Raw genomic sequence first — 14,051 nt, 5'->3', positions numbered from 1 at the left:
GAGGGGGTGACTTTATACCCTTCGGCCCCTCAGAGTTGCTTCACATTCATAACAAGTTTAAGAGTCGCGGGGTAATGATGCAGCTCTATAAAAGCTGCATTCCCATTCCCATTCTGATATGTCTATCCATGGCCTCCTCTATTGTCAAAATGAATCCAAACTCAGGTTGGAGGAACAACACCTTATATACCGGCTGGGTAGCCTCCAACCTGATGGCATGAACATTGACTTCTCTAACTTCCGTTAATGCCCCTCCTCCCCTTCTTACCCCATCCCTGACATATTTAGTTGTTTGCCTGTTCTCCATCTCCCTCTGGTGCTTCCCCCGCCCCCTTCTTTCTCCTGAGGCCTCCCGTCCCATGATCCTTTCCCTTCTCCAGCTCTGTATTACTTTCGCCAATCACCATTCCATCTCTTAGCTTCATCCCACCCCCTCCGGTCTTCTCCTATCATTGCGCATTTCCCCCTCCCCCCACTACTTTCAAATCTCTTACTATCTTTCCTTTCGGTTAGTCCTGACGAAGGGTCTCAGCCCGAAACGTAGACAGCGCTTCTCCCTATAGATGCTGCCTAGCCTGCTGTGTTCTACCAGCATTTTGTGTGTGCAGCTCTATAAAACTCTGGTTAGGCCACACTTGGAGTACTGTGTCCAGTTCTGGTCGCCTCACTATAGGAAAGATGTGGAAGCATTGGAAAGGGTACAGAGGAGATTTACCAGGATGCTGCCTGGTTTAGAAAGTGTGCATTATGATCAGAGATTAAGGGAGCTAGGGCTTTACTCTTTGGAGAGAAGGAGGATGAAAGGAGACATAATAGAGGTATACAAGATATTAAGAGGAATAGATAGAGTGGACAGCCAGCTCCTCTTCCCCAGGGCATCAATGCTCAATACAAGAGGACATGGCTTTAAGGTAAGGGGTGGGAAGTTCAAGGGGGATATTAGAGGAAGGTTTTTTACTCAGAGAGTGGTTGGTGCGTGGAATGCACTGCCTGAGTCAGTGGTGGAGGCAGATACACTAGTGTAATTTAAAAGACTACTAGACAGGTATATGGAGGAATTTAAGTTGGTGGGTTATATGGGAGGCAGGGTTTAAGGGTCGGCTCAACAATGTGGGCCAAAGGGCCTGTACTGTGCTGTATTGTTCTATGCTCTATTTAATTCTTTATTTTCCTGTGGTACCTGCAAGAAAATGTATCCAAAGGTTGTATGTGATATACATACTTTGATAAAAAATTTACTTTGAACTTTGAACATTAATGTCATCTTCCTTGGTCCATTTCTGATGGAGGGATACAGAATTGGATAGGGCAGATAGCAAGAAACTTCTCATCAAGGAGAGATCTCTAAAACTAGACCATAGATTTAAGGTAGGGATAACATGTTCAGAGGAAAAGTGGCAAAGAGTTTCCTAGCCAGGGGCTAGTTGAAACTTAGTGCCTGAGGGAAGAACATTTTAGAAGAATCCTGTAAGTGTTTCAATCACCAATGCTTAGAAGGTTATGAGCGAAGCACCGGTAAATGGACTAGTGTATATGGATAGAGTCACAAAGTTATACAGCATAAAAATAGGCCTTTGGCCCATCTTATCCATGCTAAGGTGCCTACATGAGTTAATCCCATTTACCTGCAGTTGGCCCCTATCCCTCTTAACCCTTCCTATACTGTTGAAATGTCTTTTAAACATTGTGATTGCACCCTCATCTAGCATTTCCTCCAGTACTGGAGCAAAGAGTCTGTTTCTGTGCCTTTGTAACTTTATGTTATGTTTTTTAAAAAAAACAATTAAATAAGTAGACAGATGAACGTTTTCAACTACAGTTATGAATCATTTCATCATTTCCTCCCAGTCAGCTTCCAGTTCCACATTTGCAGAAAATATTCATTGAGATAATTGTGACCTAATCCTTAACTCAGATATTAGTTCTGATGCATGTTGATTCATATGATAAATCTCATATTTATATATTTATCTGTAAAATAGAACAATTAGTTTAATTAGGAAGCTGGTTTAGATCACATCCTGGGTAGATATACTGTAATTGCGTGTTTTATTTTTGTTTGAGAAACATTTTTAACATTTTTGTCCCAGGAACCATCTCCCATTTGTTTCCATAATTCAAGTGCAGCCTGTTTTCTGTCAGTTGCCGAGTGTCTGGCACTCGATGCCTCGCAATGTTAGTTTAAATTCACAGATGGCTGTATCCAGCTGCCTGCAGATACCTCTTGCAATGTGATGTGATCTAGCCTGGTTGCACAGAACGAAAACAAACCACTCCTTTAATGGAGTATATCATGGAAAGAAGAGATGCACTCAGGCAAGTAGGTTTGTAAAGTACTTTCGATTCTTTTCACAGAATGATAATTGCTATGAAAAGGATGGGCGGTAGATGCTCAGTTGCTGCTAGTACTCGTGGATACTGAGAAATGGGTAATTGTGAGGATGCAGCAGGAATATGATTGTATCAAATAGCAAAATGGCAGAACAGTGACTGTATGGGTTGCTGCTCCTATTTTCTTTGCTTTAATGTTCCTAATAAAGCATCTTATAAGACATTATCTTTACATGCAGCTAAAGCCAAATCCTCTAAAAGCTGTGAAAAACACTGAAACTAAAATTAACATTCTATGTATGCATTACTGTGGTGTTCTAATTCTACAAGAGCAGATCTGTCTACAATTAATCTCAGGGGCTCGAGCTCAAAGACTGAGAAAGAACAACATCTCATTTTCATGCTCCAGATCTGAGATTCTTGTTGGTTTGTTGAGCTTACTTGTAAAGGCAAAGGTAATGCCTTCAGAATGGATTGAAGGCAGCCTAAATGCTTCCAAATGAGGGAGAGGCTAATTTACAGAAGAGTATACAAACTATGTACACTCGGTGGCCACATAATTCAGTACAGGAGTGGAACCCAGCGTGATCTTCTGCTGCTTTAGCCCATCTCTTAAACGTCTGATGTGTTATGTTTTCAGAGATGGTCTTCCACACACCCAGCCATAACGCATGATTACTTGAGTTACTGTCGCCTTCCTGTCAGCTTGAACCAGGCTGGCCATTCTCCTCTGACCTCTCTCATTAAGAAAGTGTTTTCACGTACAGAACTACTGCTCACTGGAGGTCTTTTGTTTATCACACCATTCTCAGGAAACTTTAGAGCCGCGTTCTCAATCTTTTTAATGCCATGATGCCTTGCCATTAACCAAGGGATCTGTGGACCCCAGCTTGGGAACTCCTGCCTTAGAGACTGTTGTGTATAAAAATCCCAAGAGATCGGTAGTTTCTGAGATATTCAAACCACCCTGTCTGGCACCAACTATCATTCCATGGTCAAAGTCACTTAGATCACATTTCTTCCCCGTTCTGATGTTTGGTCTGAACAACAACTGAACCTCTTGACCATGTCCGCGTGCTGTTATGCATTAAGTTGCTGCCACATGATTGGCTGATGAGATCTTTGCATTAATGAGCAGGCGTAGTGATGTAGCTGATAAAGTGGCCGCCAGTTGTACATGTTAGGACTTGAAGATGAAGACTTTAGCTACAGACTGAACATTTGTGAGCAGCCACACTTATGCGAATCTACTGTAAAATACGTTAACAACATGAGCATATTGCCACAAATAGAAGAGCACATTACATGGTTATGAATACATCGCAAACTAATCTCCTCTTTTCTCAAACGACTCTGGCATAGGAGTAACACGCCTATGTTGACATTTGATTACTCTATAATAAATCTTCCTATTCCCGCAGGTTTCTTATTGAATCTACTTCAGAACACTGGATCCGATCTTACTATAGTCAAGTTAGAAATGAAATTTGAATTGGTTTATTACTGTCAGATGTACAAAGATACAGTGAAAAGCTTGTCGTGCATACATCAGATCATTACTCAGGTAGAACAATAACAATGCAGAATAAAGTGTAACATCTACGAAGGAAGTGCAGTGCAGGTGAACAATAAGGTGCAAGATCATAACGAGATCATAAAGATCATGAGGTCGAGAGTCCATCTTCTTGCACAAGAGGTCCATTCAACATCTAGACTTGGTTCATCCCTGACAGATCTGATTGCCATTTACTCCTGATGTTATTACCAGTCTTACTCCGCCATCTTTAAGTTTCACGAACCTTTAGCATGCTTCCAATTTCCCACTTTGCTGAGGTGAGCTAAGAACATTAATTTCTGCATTCTGCTTGAAAATACCTTTTACTTCTGATTAATACCAGAATAACACCTCTGATTTAGTGGTTTCTGTTCAATTCTAGAAGCTATATTTGGTTTTAAAAGTCTCACACGTGTTCTCAGTCTTCTCATACTCAAAATGCAGCGATGTTTTGTGCAAAGATTTGAATGTCTCTACTTCTCGAGGGATTTCTGTTCTGACTGAATACATAGCTGCTCCATTTGAAGATGTACTGCTCTACTGCTCAGTACAAGAGGACATGGCTTTAAGGTAAGGGGGGGGAGGAAGTACAAGGGGGATATTAGAGGAAGGTTTTTCACTCAGAGAGTGGTTGGTGCGTGGAATGCACTGCCTGAGTCAGTGGTGGAGGCAGATACACTAGTGAAGTTTAAAAGACTACTAGACAGGTATATGGAGGAATTTAAGTTGGGGGATATATGGGAGGCAGGGTTTGAGGGTCGGCACAACATTGTGGGCCGAAGGGCCTGTAATGTGCTGTACTATTCTATGTTCTATGAGTAAATTCAAACTGATGGCCACTGTCAATAAACGAGCTTTGTAAACCACATCTCATCTATAATCTGTTCAGCGGTGGTGTATGAACCCGTATGCTTTATTTGCATCCACCTTGAGTGACTATCACCATTAGCAGGAAGTTCTTATTCACGGACTCTACATGAAAGGGCTAACACATGAGAAGCAGTTGATGGCTCTGGGCTTGTACTTGCTGGAGTTTAGAAAAATAAAGAAGGGATTTTGTTGAGTCCTATTAAATATTGAAAAGTCTAGATAGGGTGGAAGTGGAGAAGATGTTTCCTATATGGGGGAGTTTAGGACCAGAGGGCACAGCTTCAGAAATGAACAATGTCCCTTTAGAACAGAGATGAGGAGGAATGTTTTAGCCAAAGAGTGGTGATTCTGTGGAATTCAATAACACAGACTTCTGTAGAAGCTATGTCATTGGATATATTTAAAGTGGAGGTTGATAGGTTCTTGATTAGACAGGGCATCAAAGATGACAGGGAGAAGGCAGGAAAATGGGGTTGAGACAGATAATAAATCAGCCATGATTGAAAGGTGGAGCAGACTCAATGGGCCAAATGGCCAAATTCTGCTTCTATAGTATGTTTTATGGTCTTATGTGCTCTCTGAAATTATCTGTTTTCCCATGGCTGTGACTGCAAGAATGGTTTTGGTGACTTGTTCCCACAGTTTGACAGCTAATTTAGTTCTACCCAGTGATTCAATATCACTGTCTAAGTTAGGACAGGAAATGGAGCTTCTTACAACTGATTTCATTCTGAGATTCAGCGTGAAGGATTACTGCTCACAACAGAACTCACTGCAATAGTTATGGAACACATTCAGTTCCTTGTCTGTACATGGGTCGAATGTTGTCTATCCTTTCAAAATCTTTCCATAGACCATTTTCAAAGGTAAGTCTTTCTGTGTTTTATCAGTAACTTCAGACTCAGTTACTGGAAAGATCTTACACTTATCATGTAGGTGCCACTTTCACTTAGAACAGAAATCCCAAAATGTGGTTCAAGCAAGGTGGGGCTCAGACCATAAAACCATAAGATATAGGAGCAGAAGTGGGCCATTCAGCCCATCGAGTCTGCTCTGCTATTCAATCATGGGCTGATCCAATTCTTCCAGTCATCCCCACTCCCCTACCTTCTCCCCATACCCTTTGATGCCCTGGCTAATGAAGAACCTATCTATCTCAGCCTTAAATACACCCAATGACTTGGCTTTCACAGCCACTCATAGCAACAAATTCCACAGATTTACCACCCTCTGACTAAAGTAATTTCTCTGCATCTCTCCTCTCAATGGACATCCTTCAATCCTGAAGTCATGCCCTCTTGTCCTAGATTCCCCTACCATGAGACATAACTTTGTCATTTCTAATCTGTTCAGGCCTTTTAACATTCAGAATGTTTCAATGAGAGCCCCCTCACTCTCCAGGGAATACAGCCCAAGAGCTGCCAGACATTCCTCTAATGGTAACCCTTTCATTCCTGGAATCATTTTCATGAATTTTCTCTGAACCCTCTCCAATGTCAGTATATCCTTTCTAAAATAAGGAGCCCAAAACTGCACACAATGCTCCAAGTGTGGTCTCACGAGTGCCTTACAGAGCCTCAACATCACATCCTTGCTTTTATATTCTAGAAATGAATGCCAACATTGCATTCACCTTCTTCACCACCGACTCAGTCTGGAGGTTAACCTTTAGGGTATCCTGCGCGAGGACGCCCAAGTTACTTTGCATCTCTGCATTTTGAATTCTCTCCCCATCTAAATAATAGTCTGCCTGTTTATTTCTTCCACCAAAATGAATGACCATACACTTTCCAACATGGTGTTACATTTGCCACTTCTTTGCCCATTCCCCTAAACTCTCTGCAGGCTCTCTGTTTCTTCAACACTACCCACTCCTCCACCTATCTTTGAATCATCAGCAAATTTAGCCACAAATCCATTAATCCCATAGCACCAATCATTGACATACATCGTAATAAGCAGCGGTCCCAACACTGACCCCTGTGGAACTCCACTGGTAACCAGCAGCCAGCCAGAATAGGATCCCTTTATTCCCACTCTCTGTTTTTTGTCTTTCTAGCTTTTGTGATGGTCGGATCGTCTAAACTCCACCACACAATTGTCCTGTGATAGGATTGTCCATCTTTGCACTTTCGCTGTTGTTGTAGTAGATATTGTTGATTTTGGACTTGATATCACTGGTCATTAGATAAAAAGATAGCAGTACATCAGAAATTCAAGGGTGTCAGAGGCAGAAGTGAGTACAGTTGCTATCACTAAGGTGAAAGTGCTTGGGAAGCCAAGCTCTGAAGGTAGACCAGATGGATTATATCCCAGAGTTCTGAAAGAGGTAACTGAAGAGATTATAGAGGCACTGGTAATGATCTTTCAAGAATCACCAAATTCTGGAATGGCTCCAGAGGACTGGAAAATTGCAAATGTCACTCCACTCTTTAAGCAGGGAGGGAAGCAAAAGAAAGAAAATTATAGGCTATTTGGCGGACTTCTGTGGTTGGGAAGATGTACAAGTCCAGTATTAAGGACAAAGTTTTGGAGTACTTGGAGGCACATGATAAAATAGACCAAAGTCAACATGGTTTCCTCAAGGGGAAATATTGACTGACAAATCCGTTGGAATTCTTTGAGGAAATAACAAACAGGATAGTCAAAGAAGAGTCAGTGGGTGTTGTTTACTTGGATTTTTAGAGGCCTTTAACAAGGTGCCGCACCTGTGCTTACTAACAGGATAGGAGCCCATGGTGTTGGAGGAAAGTTATTAACATGGAGGCAAACTGGCAGGAGGCAAAGCGTTGGAATAAAGGGGGCCAATTATGCCTGGCTGTCAGTGACAAGGGGTCGGTATTGGGACTGCTTCTTTAATGTTATATGTCAATGATATGGATGATAGAATTGATGACTTTGTGCCCAAGTTTGCAGACAATACAAAGATGGGTGGAGGGACAAGTAGTGTTGAGGAAGCAGGAAGTTTGCAGAAAGACTTGGATAGATTGGGAGAATGGGCAAAGAAGTAGCAGGCGGAATATAATGTAGGGAAATGCATGGTCATTGTCTTTGGTAGAAGGAATAAAGGTATAGACTATTTTCTAAACAGGGCGAAAATTCAAAAAATCAGAGGTGAAAAAGGACTTGTGAATTCTTGTGCAAGATTCCCTAAAGGTTAACTTGCAGGTTGAGTTGGTGGCAAGGAAGGCAAATGCAATGTTAGCATTCATTTTCAGAGGCCTAGAATACAAAATCAAGGATGTGATGCCAGGGCATTTTATGGCATTGGTCAGACCACACTTGGAATATTGTGAGCAGTTTTGTTTCCTCTGTCTAAAAAAAGATGTACAGGCATTTGCGAGGGTCCTGAGGTAGTGCACGAAAATGATTCCAAGAATGAAAAGCTTGTCACATGAGGAGCGTTTGAAGGCCCTGGGCTTGTACTTGCTGAAATTTAGAAGAATGAGGGGGTATTTCATTGAGACATATCAAATAATGAAAGGCATAGACAGATTGTATATGGAGAACATGTTTACTCTAGTGGGTGAGTCTAAGACCAAACGTCACACCCTCAGAATAGAGGGATGTCTATTTAAAACAGAAATGAGAAATAATTTCTTCAGCCAGAGCTGTGGAATTCTTTGCCATGGATCGATGTGGAGGCCAAGTCATTGAGAAAATTTAAAGCAGATGTAGAGCAGTTCTTGGTTAGTCAGGGTGTCAGAGGTTATGAGGGGAAGGCAGGAGAATTGGGTTGAGAGGGATAATAAATCAGCCATGATGGAATGGCAGAGTAGACTCAGTGTGCCAAGTGGCCTAATTCTGTTTCCTTGTCTTATGGCCTTATGGATATCATGCCGATCTTTTAACCTACCCTAAGATCAATCTAATCCTCCCACCCAAATAGCCCTCCATTTTTTCTGGTGCCTAATATGAGCGTATCTAAGGGTCTGCCTCTACCACCACCCCTGGCAGCGTGTTCCACATACCTACTACCCTCTGTGTAAAATATTTACCTCTGACTTTCCCCCCTATATTTTCCTCCAATCGCCTTCTCCAATGGCCCTCTTGTGTTGCTCATTTCAGCCCTGGGAAAAAGTCTCTGGCCATCCACTCTATCTATGCCTTTTATCATCTTGAACACATCTATCAATTCACCTCTTATTCTTCTTTGCTCCAAAGAGATAATCTCTAGCTCGCGCAACCTTTCTTCATAAGCCCATGACGGGGCTTAATGTTATGGAAAATTGTGATACAGGCAGCTTTCTGAGAGTGCAACTCCCTGTGGCTGAGCTTGCTCAAAGACCTACCTTGACTCGCTACCCCATAGTCAGCAGCAGTACTGTGTTTGTTATTTCCATAGCTTCACTGGAAGAGCAACCTGTTTCCCATGGTTAATTCTTGTGCTGACTATACAGTTCCTTAACTTTCAAACTACAAATTCCACTTTTCAGTTGCTGTTTCAGACATTAAAATTGTTTTTAGTGTTTATCTTAGCCTTGGATCTTCAGGCTGCTGAAATGTGACCTTTCAAGTTGCAGTGACTATCACTCACCAAGACCAGCGATGAGTGATGCTGACTGCACAATGGCATTGCTCTGATCTGGTCTTATCAGTCTTTATCAGACTTGATCATTTGCTGACAACTGGAATGTGAACTGAAAACATTTTTTTGCATTCTTGGGTGCCATTTCAATTGGAAAAGCAATTTTACATGTTAGTTTGAACGTCTGCATTTGCTGCATTGGCTGAATTGATTCATCTCTGAGCCAGGCCCCGCACGTGGACAAAACACTGCAAAGTAAGGCTAAGTTTATGAGGTAATGTATTCCCTGATTGCATCACTCTGCTTCTTGGCCCCTTGTCTGGCAAAGTTATTGGATATATTTAAAGCAGAAGTTGATACGTTCTTGATTAGTAAGGGCGACAAAGGTTATGGAGAGAAGGCAGGAAAATGCTGTTGAGAGGGAAAAAATAAATCAGCCATGACTGAATGGTGTTATAGACTCGATGGGCAAAATGGTGTAATTCTGCTCCTATTATTCAGTGGTTCCATTTAATATCAGATTTTTTTTAGCGTGTCGCACCAGACAGTCAGCCATTTTTGTCTGGCACATGATGTCAGGATTGGTCTCCTTTCGGATTAACCGGGTCACAGTATGAACATTCCTGACTTGACCCTTGTATTTTTTACGAGGCCAAGTGGCTAGCTCGACGCTCAACCTGGCACGGATGGAAAGCGTGCTCGGGGGTGGCCCGACTGGGATTCGAACTCGAGAACCTTCGCTCCGGAATCCGGAGATGGTGAGAGTGTGGAACAGCTATCTGCACAAGTGGGCTTGATTTCAACTTATAAGAAAATTTTTTTATAAGTACATGGGTGGGAAGGGTATGGAGGGCTATGGTCCCAGTGCAAATCAATGGGACTAGGCAGAATAATAGTTCAGCATGGACTAGATGGGCTGAAGGGCCTGTTTCAGTGCTGTAATGTTCTTTCACTCTATTGCAGCCTGCAGTTTTGCCAAATGAACCAGTAAATGAAAGTTGGGGTAAATATTGCTCTGTGAAAGAAAACCAACAATGGCTGTTGACCAAAAGTGGCAGGGAATTGTGGGAGGGTGTATTGGGATAGAAAGTAAATCCAGTAGCTATCAAACTAGGACATCAAATGCCAAACTGGCTTCCAAAAAGAAATGATCTAAAACTAGGAGTTCAAAGTTCAAAATTCCAAGTAAAATTTATTATCAGAGTACATACATGTTACCACATACAACCGAGATTCTTTTTCTGCAGGCATACTCAGCAAATCTATAGAACGGTAACTGTAAACAGGATCAATGGACGACAAACTCTACAAATGCAGAGATAAATAAACAGCAACAAATAATGAGCATAAAATAGCAAGAAAAGAGTCCTTAAAGTGAGACCATCGGTTGTGGGAACACCGGAAGTAGAATGTGTATTATCCCTTTTGTTCAACAGCCTGATGGTTGAAGGATAGTAACTGTTCTTGAACCTGGTGGTGTGAGTCCTGCGGCACCTGTACCTTCTACCTGATGGCAGCAGCGAGGAAAGAGCATGGCCTGGGAGGTGAGGATCTTTGATGATGGATGCTGCTTTTCTATGGCAACGTTTCATATAGATGTGCTTAATAGTTGAGAGGGTTTTACCCATGACGTACTGGGCCGAATCCACTACCTTTTGTAGGATTTTCTGCTCAAAGGTATTGCTGCTCCTATACCAAGCTGTAATGTGGCCAGCTTACCACCACACATCTATAGAAGCTTACCAAGGTTTTTGGTGACATCCAGAATCTCCACAGACTCCTGAGGAGAATTATAATAGCTAGGTGACATGAGCATTAGGTAGGTCACATAAATGTCAGTACAAACAGGTTTAGCAGTAACTATAAAGGCTACACAAACCTTCTACCAGGGAATAACATTTAATCTGTTTTAAAATGAAAAGGAAAGCTGAGATAACACACCTTAGTTTCACATACAACTGGATCTAGCTTGTCGAATGCAGTGTTCACCAGTGGGGTTTCAATCGTAGCATCTTGGTTCTACCAGTACGTTTGCCTTGAGTTCAGGAGGCTGTAAAACCAAATACGGCCTCAGGTCACCCCGTCCAGCAATTACATGACTGAAGGAAGAGTTATCAGAGGTGAACACGAAATGTATCATCACAATATTCAATGAAGATCAGTGTTCAATATTCAATGACAATCAGACTGGTTTATCGTCTCCCTAGTGTACATAAAATCTGAAGAAGAAGAAGAAGAAGAATAGCCCTTAACTCGGCAGTGGAGTTATCAGGGGCACCGTCATGATGGTGTTTCCGTTGCAAGCTATTCTTGTTTTTACGAGGCCGAGTTGCTAGCTCGACGCTCAACCCGACTTGGATTCGAACTCGGAAACCTTCACTCTGGAGTCCGGCGCTGATATTGTTGTGCCACCAAGCGGGACTACATAAAATCTGGTTGGATACAAATTCTGTTGTCTACAAAGAGTATTGGCACCTCAAAGCAATGTGTTTCATGTGGGGAAGAAACATACGTTTACTTTTAATCCTCTTCCATTTGCTGCATCTTGCTCTGCATTTTCAGCTTCTAATTTCTAATTTCACCCCTACCCATTCTCTCTTTTTCCTTTCCCCATTCTCACCCATTATTTTCTTCTCACCTGCCCTTCACCTCTCTCTTGTGCTCCACTCTCCTCTCCTATTAAATTCCTTCTTCTTCTGCCCTTTACCTCTTCCATCTATCACCTCCCAGCTTCCCACCACCAAACCACCTTTCCTCTCACCTGGCTTCACCTGCCACCACACACTCCTTCCCCTCCACCCAATTCTTTTGCTCTGGCTTCTGTCCTCTTCCTTTCCAGTTCTGATGAAGGGCCTCAGCCCAAAAAAGCAACTGTTTATTTCTCTCCATAGATGCTGTCTGACCTGCTGAGTTCCTCCAGCATTTTGAGTGTGTGTTGCTCAAGATTCCCAGTGCAGTATTTATTGTGTATGTAGAATATTAGAAGCACAGTGAAGAGTATACTGTCTGGTTGCATCATGGCCTTGTACAGAAACACCAATGTTCTTGTATGGAAAAGCCTACAAAAAGCAGTGATTACAGCCCAGTCCATCACAGGTGAAGTCCTCCCCACTACTGGACACATCTATGAGGAGTGTTGCAGCAGGAAAGCAACATCCATTCTCAAGCACTCTCATCACCTATCCTCACTGATACTACCAGGAAGGAAGTACAAGAGCCTCAGGTCCCACGCCACCAGGTTCAGGAACGGTTATTACCCCTCAACCATCAGGCTCTTGAACCAGAGGGGATTACTTCACTCACCCCAACGATGAACTGTTTCAACAAACTGTAGACTCACTTTCAAGGACTCTACAACTCATGTTCTTGATACTAATTCTTCTTTATTTATTATTATTATTTTGTGTTTTCCCCTTTTTTGTGTTTGCACTATTCGTTGTCTTTTGCGCATTGGTTGTTTGTCCATCTTTGTTGTGTGCAGTTTTTCGTTGATTCTTTTGTGTTGCTTTGTAGTTACTGTGAATGCCTGCATGAAAATGAATCTCAGGGTTGTATATGATGACTTATATATGTCCTTTGATAATAGTTACTTTGAACTTTGAGATCCAACATACAGAGTCTGTGAGTACTTCCCACTCCATTTAAGTTCAACAAGTTCAAAGAAAATGTATTCTGTTATACCGCTGTAGCGCATCCTAGTGGTTAGCATAATGCTATTACAGCACCAGCGACACTGGTTCACTTCCTCTGTTGTCCAAAAGTGGTTTGTTCTCTCTGTGACCACATGGATCTTCTTCAGGTGCTCCAGTTTGCTCCCATGTTCCAATGATGTACGGATTAGTAGACTAATAGGTCACATGGGTGTAAATGGACAGCTTCGGCTCTTTGGGCAGGAAGAGCCTCTTTATCAAGCTGCAGTTCCAAATAAAAAGGTAAAAGGAATAGTCAACAATGTATGTGGGTATTTGGATTAACATCAGTAGTCTGGAAAATCTCATAGTCTCGCATCTCCAAGTTTGTGAGGATGCCGGATTGTCGCTGTTTTTCTATGTAACATTTTCACATAATTACAGAGGGATATGTGATGTGTAATCTTTAATACTACATTTAATTTTCTAGGCTGTAATTTAGATCTCCACTGCTGCAAGCCTCCTCTATCTAAAACGGCAACATTTACACCACGGCAGTGTAGTGGTTAGCACGACGCTAGTAGAGCCCAGGGAGTTCGGGCAACGTTCTGTAAGGAGTCTCTGTACGTCCTCCCTGTGGAATGCGAGAGATTTCCCTGGGTGTTCCAGTTATCTCACACAATCCAAACACGTACCAGGTAGGTTAATGGGGTGTTGTAAATTGTCCTGTGATTAGGTTAGGGTTAATTGGGGTCGTAGGGTTGCTGGGGCAACATGGCTTAAAGAGTTGGAAGGACCTACTCCGCACTGTACTGCTAAAGAAACCTTAGAAAGCCCTCTTGAGAACAATGACACAATAGAATTCCTGTAAAGCACATTGCACTTGCCCTTTGTTCTAATCCATCACACTGTGAGTGCAATTTAGAACAAGACGGTGGGTCGCACTTAGTGGGGTAGTGTTCACATTTATAGACAAAGTCTGCAAAAATATTTCTCTAAGGAGCCAGAATATACAGTCAGTGGCTATTTTATTAGGTACACCTGTACACTGATCATTAATGCAAATCGGCCAGTCATCTCAATACATAAAAGCATGCAGACATGGCCAAGAGGTTCAGTTGTTGTTCACACCAAACAT

At 42.2% G+C, this 14,051-nt stretch overlaps 1 protein-coding gene across 1 annotated transcript in view; it reads left to right on the top strand.

Annotated features, from left to right (window-relative positions):
* Positions 1-2,295: 2,295 nt before the first annotated feature.
* dusp14 (dual specificity phosphatase 14) overlaps positions 2,296-14,051 on the top strand; it is a 58,347-nt gene continuing 46,591 nt past the window's right edge. Inside the window, exon 1 of the mRNA XM_073053361.1 lies at positions 2,296-2,316. The gene's annotated coding sequence lies outside the window, so the exon portion shown is untranslated. The remainder of the gene's footprint in view (positions 2,317-14,051) is intronic.

The sequence above is a fragment of the Hemitrygon akajei genome, chromosome 8 (genome assembly GCF_048418815.1).
Source record: "Hemitrygon akajei chromosome 8, sHemAka1.3, whole genome shotgun sequence".
In the NCBI taxonomy this organism is placed as follows: Eukaryota; Metazoa; Chordata; class Chondrichthyes; order Myliobatiformes; family Dasyatidae; genus Hemitrygon; species Hemitrygon akajei.
The sequence above is the reverse complement of the archived record's forward strand: the minus strand, read 5'-3'. Positions and strand labels throughout refer to the sequence as shown.